The 9,050-nt window shown below is 47.8% G+C and overlaps 1 pseudogene; it reads left to right on the forward strand.

Moving 5' to 3' along the window:
- Nucleotides 1-189: 189 nt before the first annotated feature.
- The window catches only part of LOC106001328, a 41,861-nt pseudogene continuing 33,000 nt past the window's right edge, over nt 190-9,050 (forward strand).

Genomic DNA, 9,050 nt, shown 5'->3' on the forward strand with positions numbered 1-9,050 from the left:
GGGTGTGACTCAGAAATCCCATCAGAAGCTGCTCTCTGATTGGCAGGTATGCATGGTGAGGCTGGGGTTGGGCATTAAAGATGCCTAGGGATGGAGAACAGAAGTAGAGTTCTGAATCCTGCAGTCAGTGCCTGGTCCTGCTGGGACTCAGAGAGCCCTGCACACCTGGCCCACATCTGGTCCATCAAGATGAGCATCAGTACCCCACCCTCCCTCCAGCATCTGGCCATGCAGAGTCTGCTGAGCAACCAGGCCCTGGCCATCTCTGCCCTGGAAGATCTGCCTCTGCTGCTGTTCCCTTCGCTCTTCATGGAGGTCTATTGTGGAGCCCACACAGAGGTGCTGAAGGCCCTGGTGCAGGCCTGGCCCTTCCCCTGCCTCCCCCTGGGGGACCTGGCAGAGTCTCCAGACCTGGAAACCTTCAAGGCTGTCCTGGATGGGCTCGATCTGCTACTGGCCAAGAAGGAGCGCCCCAGTCGGTGGAAACTGCAAGTCCTTGACCTGCGGAAGGAACACCCCAACATCTGGATACAAGGCTACCCCTCCATGGCCCGACTATCTTGTCTGCATGTCCTGACTGAAAAGCCAACAGTGAGTCACTGCTCAGGGATGACTGAAGAGCAGCCCTTGACCATAGCCATGGACCTGACCATCAAAGATGGCTCCCAGGATGCTTTCCAAGCCCACCTGCTCCACTGGGCCAGGGAGAGGAGAGGAGTCCAGCTGTACCTGAGGAAGCTGCAGGTTCTCTGTGACTCCATCTCTGAAATCCAGAAAGCTCTGCATGTAGTGAGACTGGACTCCATCCAGGAGCTGGCAGTGAGTGAATGCTGGTATTCAAGAACCTTTGGGAAACTTACTCCGTACCTGGGCCAGATGAAGAACCTACACATCCTCAAATTCTCCAGGTTGCGTGGCAGCTTCCACACATTGAGCCCCAAGCATTTGTGGTTTTCCTCCAAATTGGGGGAGCAGCTGGGGCAGCTGGGGCATCTCCAGGAGCTGTATGTGCACGGCGTTTGCTTCCTTAGTGGACAGCTGTCCGCCATCCTCAGGAGCTTGCTGCATTTGGAGACCTTGTCTCTGAGTTCGTGTCGGCTGAATGAAGCTGACCTGAGGTTCCTGTCCCAGCATCCCTGCTCCAGGCAGCTCAAGCACCTGCAGCTGAGGCGTTTGTTGATGGACAACTTCAGTCCTGAGCCCCTGAGCACCCTCCTGGAGCACGCGGCTGGCACCCTGGAGACCCTGGCCCTGGAGGCCTGTTGCATCATGGATCCCCAGCTCTCGGCCATCCTGCCAGCCCTGAGCCAGTGCAACCAGCTCCGCGTCTTCAGCTTCTATGGAAACCACATCTCCCTGGCTGCCCTGCACAGCCTCCTGAGCCACACGGCCAGGCTGGGCCATTTGAGAAGGGGGATCTATCCTGCCCCTCTGGAGAGCTACAGCCCTCAGGAGTGGTGGCTACGGAACATCGACCCTGAGAGATTTGCCCAGGTTCAGGCTGGGTTGGCACCGGCATTGAGAGACACGGGAACCACCCAGACTGTCCAGATCTGTACCAGTTTCTGTCATTACCAGAACACATGTCAATTTTACAGCGTGGGGCTAGATGGTTCCTGGGTGGTCACAGAGGAGGGTCTTCCTGGCCTTTCTGCTCTGCCTGTGTAGGAGGGCACCTCTCTCCTGGAATCTCTTCTCAGCATCAGGAATGAAGGCCAGGACAAGCGCATTGTCTAAGAGGCACAAACTGGAATGTTCAATGTGGGTGGAAGAGACAGGCTGTCTGGTCCTGAGCTTTTTGGTTCAATCATAGCTCTGGAGCCCCAGGACTTTCTGAGTTCTTTTAGGGTACATGTGTTCTGTACATACACCATCAGGGATCTGGAGTGAATTCATCCAGAAAGAAGTAAAATATGACCTTGTTTTGCTTGATGATTGTAAGCAAAACTCTTTAAGTTGTGGGACAATCCCTTACTCTGTATAACTTACTGTATCAATCAATAAATAAAAAATAAAAAGAACGGAAAAGCATGAGTAGAAAGATATCAGTTCTTTTTTGTTGTTGTTGGTTGTGGGGCTTGAACTCTGGGCCTGGGCGCTGTCCCTCAGCTCTTCAGCTCAAGGCGAGCGCTCAACCACTTGAGCTACAGCGCCACTTCCGGTTTTCTGGTGGTTTATTGGAGATAGGAGTCTCACGGTCTCTCCTGCCTGGGCTGGCTTTGAATCGCAATGCTCAGATCTCAGCCTCCTGAGAAGCTGGAAAGACAGTTCTGAGCCACCTGCACCAGGCTAAGATATCAACTCTTAACACAAAGAATGAGAATATTATTTGTGGCTAGAATCCTGGCCACTCAGCAAGTCTGAGGTCTGAGGGTTACAACTGAAAGCCAGCCTGAGCAGGAAAGTCTTTGAGACCCTCATCTGTAGTGAACCTCCAAGAAAACTGAAGTAGAGTGGTAACTCAAGCAGGAGAATGCTGGCATTGAGCACAAAAACTCAGGAACAACACCTATTTGTTATGTCAGAACCGGCACAAACAAACACAAATAAACCTATGACCACGTTAAAACAGACATAGATCAAATTCTGGGGAAAAGGTATGAGGGAAATTTCAACATCAAATGCCAAATGACATCCCATGAAAGCAAGAGAACTCTATTTCTGCAACGTATTTGGGGATGAGAATTCTCAGTAGTTAAAGCTGTAGTGGTTGAGATCTGATCAAATGGGTCTTCAAAATGAAAACCACAGTTCATGCACTTCTATAAAAAAAATATTGACTTCCTGGCCACCCAAACACACCAAAAAAAATTCAAAAGGAAAAGCACAAAATAAATATTCATAACAGGCTCCAGAGTCCCATGCCTATAATTCTAATCAGGAGGCTGAGATTTGAATATCTGTTAGAAGCCAGTCAGGCAGGAATATTATCTCCAAGGAATTCCTGAGAAAACATTCTAGGATTCCTGGAATCCTGGCTACTCAGGAAGTCTGTGATCTGAGGGTCATAGTTCAAACATAAACTGGGCCACAAATGTATGAGACTTTCTAGGATTTGGTAATTAGTGTTATGGCGCAAGTGGTAGAGCACTAGCCTTGACAAAAAGCAACTCAGATATAGCCACTAGCCCTTGAGTTCAAGTCCCAGCTAAGCACAAAACAAAATAGAAAGGAAGGAAGAAGGGAAGGAAGGATGGCATTCAGGAAGGAAAGGAGGAAGAGAGGGAAAGAGGAAGGAAGGGAAGGAGGGAGGGAGAGAGGAAGAGAGGGAGGAAGGGAGGGAGGGAGGGAAGAAGGAAGGAAGGAAGGAAGGAAGGAAGGAAGGAAGGAAGGAAGGAAGGAAGGAAGGAAAAGGACTACAAAGAATTCCCTGGTATCTTGGTGGACGGTGTAAAGTTGAGCTGGCTGCTCTTCTTGGGTTCTTTGCAGGCTCTGGGCAGTGTGCCGTCTTGGGAATGTCTTGCAGAATTAGATGGGATGTCTTTTGGGTTCAGTGTGTTTGAAAGAGAAGCTGGTTTGTGTCACTAAGGCGTTTGGGGTACATGTGTCCTGTGCACACACCATCAGGAATCTGGATAGAATTCAGCCTGGAAGTGGCGCTGTGGCTCAAGTGGTAGAGCGCTCGCCTTGAGCTGGAGAGCTGAGGGATAGCGCCCAGGCCCAGAGTTCAAGCCCCACGACCGACAAAAAAAAAAAAGAATTCAGCCTGGAAAGAACTGGAACACCATCTTGTTTTTCTAAATGATTGCATGAAAACCCTCAAGTCCTGAGGCAGCCCTCACTGTCTACAATTTACTGTATAATGAGCCAGTCAATTCATTTTAAAATGAAAGAAAGGAAAAGAGAAAGTGCAAAGACATCATTTCTCAGCACCATAGAATGAGGGTATTATTCTTTTCTCCAATCTTAGCTACTCAGCAAGTCTGAGATCTGAGGATCACAGTCCAAAGCCAGCTTGGGCAGGAAAGGCCTTGGGACTATCATCTCTGGTGAACCTCCAAAAGAGCCCGAAGTGGGGCTGTGGCTCAGGTCGTACTGGCTTTGAGTGGGGAAAGCTCAGGGACATCATTCAGGTCCTGAGTGCAAGCACTACAGCTTTCACCACACAATCCAAAAAAACAAACAAGAAAAATGACCATGACCAACCTCAACCATACATAGATCAACTTTTGTAGAAAAGCTAGGGGAAAAAATTCAAACCCAGATGCCAGAAGGCATTCCACGAAAGCAAGGGACTCTTTCTGCTTCACCAACATATTTGGGATGACACATTTCAGTATATAATGCCAGATCAGGTTTGATCAATCATGCCTTGAGAACGCAGGCACTTCCTGCTCACCCAGGCACACATCAAAAGAGAGGGAGGGAGAGAGACAGAGACAGAGAGACAGAGAGAGACAGAAAGAGAGAGAGGGTAAAAGAAAGGAAGAAAAGAAGAAAGGAAGAAAGAAAACCTTCACACTGGGATCCAGTAGATCCTGCCTGCAATTGTACTACTGAACTGGCTGAGATCAGAGGATCTCGTAGGGCACCCGTGGCTCACTCCTGTCATCCCAGGTACTCAGGAGGCTGTAATCTAAGGATCAAGGCTCAAAGCCCTCCTGGGCAGGAGACTCTTATCTCCAATTAATCTTTAAAAAAAAAGCCAGACGTGGAGCTGTGGCTGGGGTGGTAGAGCTCTAGTCTTCAGCACAAAAGCTCAGTCACAGGACCCAGGCCCTGAATGCCCTGTGTCTTTTCCTCCCCAGATGACAGAACAAAGGGAGAACAAGCAGAGGCTTCCTGGGCTGCCACATCCCCACGTGAGCCGTCCCTTGTCCCCACACTGAACGCAGGGGGACAGCGTGACTGGCCTCTCTCATTGGGGTCCTTTCTCCTCTCTGAAAAGAAGACTTGAAAGGGGGAGCTGAAAGGTGCCTATTGTTTACAAAGTGGCTGAGCCCCAAGAACGACTGGTAACTGGCTTTTCATGGTGGAGAAGCAGCAGCTAAAAGGACAAGCAGCTTGAACACAGCTCACGCGCTCAGTGCAAGTGGGGGCCACCTGCTCCCAGGGCCGTGGAGGGTGGAGGAGCCAAGTGGCCGAGGCTCGGGGATGGCAGAAACACTGTCTGCTGGATCCACGGGCGACATCTCAACTGAAATACAGACAGCATTGCGTGGCTGGAATTTCTTCCCTTTCATGGTGGTCAGGGAAGGAAACTTTGCTAAGGCAAATAAATAACTGGATGGATGGCTTCAAAATGAGACTCACAGAGAAGGTGTTCAGATGGCCAGGTGCCGGAGGCTCACACTGTTTAGGAGGCTGAGATCTGAGGATGGAGGTTCCAAGCCAACTCAGGAAGACAAATTCCTTGGACTCTTACCTCCAACTAGCCATCACAAAGCTGGAAGTAAAGTTGTGGCTCAAGGAGTAGAGAACCAACCTTAAGGGGAAATGCTAATAAGGGACAGCAATCAGGCCTTGAGTTCAAGCCCCAGCACAGAGAGAGAGAGACAGACAGACAGACAGAAACAGAGACAGAGAAGAGAGAGACAGAGACAGAGAAAGTAAATGCTTCCATGGGTTTACTGGTCTTTATTTATAACCTGATACACAACTCTGAGAACTTAGCACATTGTTACATAGCTACTCAAGCTTACCACAGAACTGGAAGGAGACTGCTTTTGCCAGAAAGCAAATGATTGCTGTTCAGGCTCAGCACAAAAGGCAATCCTCATGCAATTCATTAACAACAGGGTTTAAGGCAGGAACAGGTGAAGACTGTAAAAGACTGGCTGCTAATATAATCCCCAGGCAAGAATTCTTTAAGAGAGCATGCATCTATTAGAATATACCAAAGCTGCATCTGATAGCTCATGCCTGTAGCCCCAGCTTCTCAGGGGCCTGAGATCTAAAGATCACAGTTCATAGCCAACACAAGCAAGAAAGTTCATGAGAGTCTTACTTTCAGTGAACCAGCAAAATGCTAGAAGTGGTGCTGTGGCTCAAGTGGTAGAGGACCAATCTTGAGTGAAAAAGCTCAGGATAGCACCCAGTCCTTGAGTTCAGTCCCCAATAGTGGCGTGTGCACACGCGCGCGTGCACACACACACACACAAATGTATATTAGTGGGATTAATTAATGAAATTAAATATTGAGAAAGTTATGAAGGTGGGCTTCCTTGCCTTTTCTAAACGTGGAATAAACACAATTTGACTCATGACTGTGGTTTAGCACCGAAAGCTGAAGGGCAGCACCTAAGCCCTGAATTCAATTCCCAGTACCTGGGAAGGTAGGACAACCCCCCCCCCCTCAGCTAAGTCTCCACCCAGTACCTGTTGGAGACAATCACGTCCCTACTGGGTGGTCCCCAGTCACACCTCCCATCTCCATGGTTACTCATGGCACAGCTGAGCCGCGGAAGCACGTGCTGGTCAGGTGGTGAGTGGGGCCAGGCGATTAGCGATGATTCAAGGAAACCCACTCCAGCTTCTGAACCTTGTTTACTCACACGGGTCGGACATTAGCATCTGTGCTGGCGAGGCTCCTGACAGATCCTATCAGAAAGGACTGAAGCTAGTGGATGGTGAAGAGAGAGACAGAGAGACCAGAGGAGCAGGGGGCAAATGCCAGGTGTGCTGGTGTGCAAGGCCAGATCTATGAGCTAGCCTGAAAGAACCTTACAGATACCCAGAAACAGGTGGGCGGAGTAACCTGTACCAGGGGCAAGAGACAGGCTATGGCCAGAGCAGAAAACCAGCTGTAAATTCATCTGTGGGTGCACATCTGGTTCCTGTGCGTGACCTTTTCTTTCTTTAGCTGTTTTTTTGACATTTTTATTGTTATGATAAAGGTGATGGACAGAGGGTGACGTAAATCAGATCGTGAGTACATTTCTTTTTGGACAGTGGCACCCGTTCCCTAGCTCTCTCCCAGTTCTTCCCTCTCATCCCCACCCAGAAGTTGTAGAGTTCATTTTCCACATCGTGTCCCTCAATTTCTGGATTCCCCTTTACCCCCCGAAAGACAGAGAAACAAGCAAGACAAAAAGAAATCAATCAACCACCACCACACAACTCCTCTTGTTTCTCTCCTGGAGTCCATTTAGATAAATATTATTTTATATGATCAGAAACACATATGCACTGAGCCTTTGTGCCCCTCCCCTTGGGTCTCACTGTATGTGAATGTGTGCGGCCTTCTGAACAGGCCTGTTGCATTTGTTCATGTGTTTAAGGTTTTATCATTTTATTGCTTATAAGCACCTGTCTAAAGAGGTTTTGATTCCACCTACCAGTCTGTGAGCACAGAATGTTACCCCTTCCCTCTTTCCCTCATCTCTCTCCACCCCTCCCACCCCAATGTGCCTAGTTCTACCTTCACATATGAATGTTGAATACTGGAACTGTATTTCCCGCTCTTCCTCTCTCCTTTGTCTGAGTCCCTTCCACCAGACCTCATCCTGTCTCTGGGCAGTTCCCAGGTACTCATTTGCTAGACTGTGAGTTAGTTGTTCAAAGGACTTACATCACTGCAATCCTCCCCTGCTCACCCCATACTTGAGTTAATACGTTCATGTACGTGAGCATGGATATGTTGGGATTTTTTTAGGATTAGCATCTAGTTTCCTTGGAGTATCACTAACTTGTGTGCGTGCGTGTGCGTGTGCGTGTGTGTGTGTGTGTGTGTGTGTGTGTGTGTGTGTGTGCTGGCCCTGGGGCTTGAACTCAGGACATGAGCACTGTCCCTGGCATGAGCACTGTCCCTGGGCTTTTGCGTTCAAGGCTAGTGCTCTATTACTTGAACCACAGATTTACTTCCAGCTTTTTGGTGGTTTATTGGAGGTACCTTGATCTTCACATCTCAGCCTGTTGAATAGCTAGGATTACACGCATGGGCCACCAGTGCCTGGCTTTACTTAACTTTTATATTGAGCTTCACAAAACGAGTTCAGAAGTATTCCTTCCTTTTCCCATTTTTTGGAAGAGTATGCCAAAGATTGGCATTAATATTTTAAATAGTTGATAGCATTCATCAATTAAACCATCTGGTCCTGGACCTTACCTTGTGTTGCTGTTGGGATTCCCAGCTTGATTCCTAGAGATTTGCATAGATTTCCTAATTCTTTATGGCATAGCCTTGGGAGATATGTTTCTAGAAATTAGTCAACTTCTTCTAGCTTATTCTATTTGATGGCTCTTGTTGTGTATGTGGCATTGGCTGCAGTTCTGACTTTGTTTATTTATGGGGCTGATCTGAGGGCTTGAACTTGGGCCCTGGGTGCTGTCTCAGGGCACTCAGGCTCAAAGCTAGCACTCTACAGCTTGAATCATATCTCCACTTCCAGCTTTGGGGGTGATTAATTTAGATAAGAGATTCACAGACTTTCCTGTCCAGGCTGATGTTGAACCATGATCCTCAGATCATTTCTAATTTTTTCTTTAGGTATGCATCCTGGGACTTGAACTCAAGGCCTGGGACTGCTCCTGCCTTTAATTTAGCTCAAGCTATCATTCTTATGCTTGAGCCAAGCACCACTTTTGACTATTTTTGAGTAGTTTATTGGAGATAAGAGTCTCATGGACTTTCCTGCCCTGTCTGGCTTTGAACCTTAGTTCAGTCACCTGAGTAACCAGGGCTACAGGTATGAGCTACCAGCACCTGACATCACTTCTAAGTTTATTTAAGCTATTACATCTTGTCCTTTCTTAGCATGGCTAAAGGTTTGCTAAGTATTTAAACTGTCATACAAAGCTGACTCAGTTTCACTTCACTTTTTTTCTGTTCTTTTTAGTCTTTCTTAATGTTTTTCCTTCTAATATTTATTATTTCTTTCTATCTTTTGATTGTGGTTTTAGTTTTTCTTCTTTTTTAAAATTGTTAAGATGGCGATGTACAGAGAGGTTGCAGTTATGTGAGTCAGGTAGTGAGAACATTTCTTTTTGGATGATGTCACCCCGTCTCACTCTCTTAGTTTTTCCCTCCCATCCCATTTTTCACATAGTGCCCACTGAGGACCACAGCTGCATTTGTTCATCCTTTGTCCCTCTATTTCTGAGCCCCCCCC

This window comes from Dipodomys ordii, unplaced genomic scaffold (assembly GCF_000151885.1).
Source record: "Dipodomys ordii isolate 6190 unplaced genomic scaffold, Dord_2.0 Scaffold287, whole genome shotgun sequence".
Classification (NCBI taxonomy): domain Eukaryota; kingdom Metazoa; phylum Chordata; class Mammalia; order Rodentia; family Heteromyidae; genus Dipodomys; species Dipodomys ordii.